The sequence below is a fragment of the Nylanderia fulva genome, unplaced genomic scaffold, assembly GCF_048542155.1.
Source record: "Nylanderia fulva isolate GAGA-0341 unplaced genomic scaffold, ASM4854215v1 Scaffold642, whole genome shotgun sequence".
Taxonomy (NCBI): Eukaryota; Metazoa; Arthropoda; class Insecta; order Hymenoptera; family Formicidae; genus Nylanderia; species Nylanderia fulva.
Window position 1 is genome coordinate 42,501 of NW_028190745.1, and position 5,000 is coordinate 47,500.

The window sequence follows — 5,000 nt, forward strand, 5'->3', positions numbered from 1 at the left end:
GGGTTTGAGAGACACGTTTCGAGTTAGTAATCGGACAGCGCTCTTATGTCGAGCGAGCGCCGAATAGTAAGTAACTTTCGTCCGAAATGTTTTTACGTAGCTCTCCTCGTTGCGGCGCCGTAAATCGTCGTTAAGTGTTCCGGAGGTACCGCCGGTGGTCGTCTGACTTCGAGAGTTCATTCGGTCGTCCGGAGGTGCCGCCCGTCCCGGAGGTGTCGCCGGTCGGCCGTGGTTGCCGGAGGTGTCGCCCGGCCCGGAGGTGACGCCGGTCGGCCGTGGTTCCCGGAGGTGTCGCCCGGCCCGGAGGTGTCGCCGGTCGGCCGTGGTTCCCGGAGGTGTCGCCCGTCCCGGAGGTGCCGTCCGTCCCCTAAGCTGACGCCGGCCGTTATGTGGTGCCGCACGTATAATCACGCCCGTAACGAGCCGTCTCGGTTGCCGCGCGCGCGATTTCGCATCGGGCGAGTGTTCCGTACCGTAATCGCGGTCACCGCAGCTTGCGTGTTGCGTATCATCCGTAATAATTCGAAATATATGTCTCCGACACGTGGGTTTGAGAGACACGTTTCGAGTTAGTAATCGGACAGCGCCCTTATGTCGAGCGAGCGCCGAATTGTAAGTAACTTTCGTCCGAAACGTTTTTACGTAGCTCTCCTCGTTGCGGCGCCGTAAATCGTCGTTAAGTGTTCCGGAGGTACCGCCGGCGGTCGTCTGACTTCGAGAGTTCATTCGGTCGTCCGGAGGTGCCGCCCGTCCCGGAGGTGTCGCCGGTCGGCCGTGGTTCCCGGAGGTGTCGCCCGGCCCGGAGGTGCCGCCGGTCGGCCGTGGTTCCCGGAGGTGTCGCCCGGCCCGGAGGTGTCGCCGGTCGGCCGTGGTTCCCGGAGGTGTCGCCCGGCCCGGAGGTGCCGTCCGTCCCCTAAGTTGACGCCGGCCGTTATGTGGTGCCGCACGTATAATCACGCCCGTAACGAGTCGTCTCGGTTGCCGCGCGCGCGATTTCGCATCGGGCGAGTGTTCCGTACCGTAATCGCGGTCACCGCAGCTTGCGTGTTGCGTATCATCCGTAATAATTCGAAATATATGTCTCCGACACGTGGGTTTGAGAGACACGTTTCGAGTTAGTAATCGGACAGCGCCCTTATGTCGAGCGAGCGCCGAATAGTAAGTAACTTTCGTCCGAAACGTTTTTACGTAGCTCTCCTCGTTGCGGCGCCGTAAATCGTCGTTAAGTGTTCCGGAGGTACCGCCGGCGGTCGTCTGACTTCGAGAGTTCATTCGGTCGTCCGGAGGTGCCGCCCGTCCCGGAGGTGTCGCCGGTCGGCCGTGGTTCCCGGAGGTGTCGCCCGGCCCGGAGGTGCCGCCGGTCGGCCGTGGTTCCCGGAGGTGTCGCCCGGCCCGGAGGTGTCGCCGGTCGGCCGTGGTTCCCGGAGGTGTCGCCCGGCCCGGAGGTGCCGTCCGTCCCCTAAGTTGACGCCGGCCGTTATGTGGTGCCGCACGTATAATCACGCCCGTAACGAGTCGTCTCGGTTGCCGCGCGCGCGATTTCGCATCGGGCGAGTGTTCCGTACCGTAATCGCGGTCACCGCAGCTTGCGTGTTGCGTATCATCCGTAATAATTCGAAATATATGTCTCCGACACGTGGGTTTGAGAGACACGTTTCGAGTTAGTAATCGGACAGCGCCCTTATGTCGAGCGAGCGCCGAATAGTAAGTAACTTTCGTCCGAAACGTTTTTACGTAGCTCTCCTCGTTGCGGCGCCGTAAATCGTCGTTAAGTGTTCCGGAGGTACCGCCGGCGGTCGTCTGACTTCGAGAGTTCATTCGGTCGTCCGGAGGTGCCGCCCGTCCCGGAGGTGTCGCCGGTCGGAGGTGTCGCCCGGCCCGGAGGTGCCGCCGGTCGGCCGTGGTTCCCGGAGGTGTCGCCCGGCCCGGAGGTGTCGCCGGTCGGCCGTGGTTCCCGGAGGTGTCGCCCGGCCCGGAGGTGCCGTCCGTCCCCTAAGTTGACGCCGGCCGTTATGTGGTGCCGCACGTATAATCACGCCCGTAACGAGTCGTCTCGGTTGCCGCGCGCGCGATTTCGCATCGGGCGAGTGTTCCGTACCGTAATCGCGGTCACCGCAGCTTGCGTGTTGCGTATCATCCGTAATAATTCGAAATATATGTCTCCGACACGTGGGTTTGAGAGACACGTTTCGAGTTAGTAATCGGACAGCGCCCTTATGTCGAGCGAGCGCCGAATAGTAAGTAACTTTCGTCCGAAACGTTTTTACGTAGCTCTCCTCGTTGCGGCGCCGTAAATCGTCGTTAAGTGTTCCGGAGGTACCGCCGGCGGTCGTCTGACTTCGAGAGTTCATTCGGTCGTCCGGAGGTGCCGCCCGTCCCGGAGGTGTCGCCGGTCGCCCGGCCCGGAGGTGCCGCCGGTCGGCCGTGGTTCCCGGAGGTGTCGCCCGGCCCGGAGGTGCCGCCGGTCGGCCGTGGTTCCCGGAGGTGTCGCCCGGCCCGGAGGTGTCGCCGGTCGGCCGTGGTTCCCGGAGGTGTCGCCCGGCCCGGAGGTGCCGTCCGTCCCCTAAGTTGACGCCGGCCGTTATGTGGTGCCGCACGTATAATCACGCCCGTAACGAGTCGTCTCGGTTGCCGCGCGCGCGATTTCGCATCGGGCGAGTGTTCCGTACCGTAATCGCGGTCACCGCAGCTTGCGTGTTGCGTATAATCCGTAATAATTCGAAATATATGTCTCCGACACGTGGGTTTGAGAGACACGTTTCGAGTTAGTAATCGGACAGCGCCCTTATGTCGAGCGAGCGCCGAATAGTAAGTAACTTTCGTCCGAAACGTTTTTACGTAGCTCTCCTCGTTGCGGCGCCGTAAATCGTCGTTAAGTGTTCCGGAGGTACCGCCGGCGGTCGTCTGACTTCGAGAGTTCATTCGGTCGTCCGGAGGTGCCGCCCGTCCCGGAGGTGTCGCCGGTCGGCCGTGGTTCCCGGAGGTGTCGCCCGGCCCGGAGGTGCCGCCGGTCGGCCGTGGTTCCCGGAGGTGTCGCCCGGCCCGGAGGTGTCGCCGGTCGGCCGTGGTTCCCGGAGGTGTCGCCCGGCCCGGAGGTGCCGCCCGGCCCGGAGGTGCCGCCGGTCGGCCGTGGTTCCCGGAGGTGTCGCCCGGCCCGGAGGTGCCGCCGGTCGGCCGTGGTTCCCGGAGGTGTCGCCCGGCCCGGAGGTGTCGCCGGTCGGCCGTGGTTCCCGGAGGTGTCGCCCGGCCCGGAGGTGCCGTCCGTCCCCTAAGTTGACGCCGGCCGTTATGTGGTGCCGCACGTATAATCACGCCCGTAACGAGCCGTCTCGGTTGCCGCGCGCGCGATTTCGCATCGGGCGAGTGTTCCGTACCGTAATCGCGGTCACCGCAGCTTGCGTGTTGCGTATCATCCGTAATAATTCGAAATATATGTCTCCGACACGTGGGTTTGAGAGACACGTTTCGAGTTAGTAATCGGACAGCGCCCTTATGTCGAGCGAGCGCCGAATTGTAAGTAACTTTCGTCCGAAACGTTTTTACGTAGCTCTCCTCGTTGCGGCGCCGTAAATCGTCGTTAAGTGTTCCGGAGGTACCGCCGGCGGTCGTCTGACTTCGAGAGTTCATTCGGTCGTCCGGAGGTGCCGCCCGTCCCGGAGGTGTCGCCGGTCGGCCGTGGTTCCCGGAGGTGTCGCCCGGCCCGGAGGTGCCGCCGGTCGGCCGTGGTTCCCGGAGGTGTCGCCCGGCCCGGAGGTGCCGCCCGGCCCGGAGGTGCCGCCGGTCGGCCGTGGTTCCCGGAGGTGCCGCCCGGCCCGGAGGTGCCGCCGGTCGGCCGTGGTTCCCGGAGGTGTCGCCCGGCCCGGAGGTGCCGCCCGACCCGGAGGTGCCGCCCGGCCCGGAGGTACCGTCGGTGCTTATACCTTATTGTCCCGGCATTTCGTTTGTTTCCTTCTTAATTAATGCTAATTATCGTTGTTTGACATTCGCCATACGGCTATCGTGATAATATTTTATCGTACAATAGGACTTTTCGATCGTTCGCTCTCCGCGACAATGTCTCGATTGAACGCGCCTTTCGGCGCTCGCGCTCGCATACGGCCGTGCGTAGGACCGTGCGTCGCCGACCGCCTGGCCGGCCGGTTGGGTACTATAAGAGATACGTCGCGCTCGGCGCGTCGAACGAGTCGAGCGAGTCCGGACGAGTCGTAAACGTACTTTCTCGAGTCTCTCGCCACTCCGGCGTGTTTCGACCGCTCTCCGTACCGTCGCCGACCGCTTGGCCGGTCGGTTGGGTACTATAAGAGGTAGGAGAGATTAATATTGTACGTGTCGCGCTCTCGACGTTGACAAACGAAGAATCGCCCGAACGGGTCGAGAACGGATTTTGTCGAGTCGCGACTCTGACACGGAGAGAGAACATTTATATAAAATGTTTGATTTTGGAAACCACGAATATATAAAATAATATACGATCGTCGCAGAACGCGCCGCCGCCAAGTCTTCTCATGCTTGGAGGTTGCGTGTCTCGCGAGAACGTACGTTCGACTCTCGCGTCGTCTCGTATTCCTCTTCGCCGGGGATTACGGTGCGGCTCTTCTCGTTCGTCGCCGAACGCGCGCAAAATTAACGCACACTTATTTATTACGAGCACAGCATTGCCACGAGTCGGTGTCGCAAGACCGAATGGCTCTTATGTGGCGCGCACGCCTCTAGTGTGTTGGCCGCGCGGTTCCCTCTCGTTTCGTACGCAGCAGCGGAATCGTCGCGCTTACCGAGCATCTACTCCACGGATACGAGTTTGCGGGAAGAGTTGCTTCTTCCCGCTCGCTTTGTACGCCGTAGCGAAATCTTATTGCTGGTCGTGTGCGGTTAAACGCGTACGAACCAGACAGAACAGTCCTCGACGTCTAAGCATCGCCATTGTCGATCTAGCGTCAGGGTGAATCGCGCGGTCTCTCGAGACCGCGCATCATAACATTTGGGAGAATAAGAACACTAGT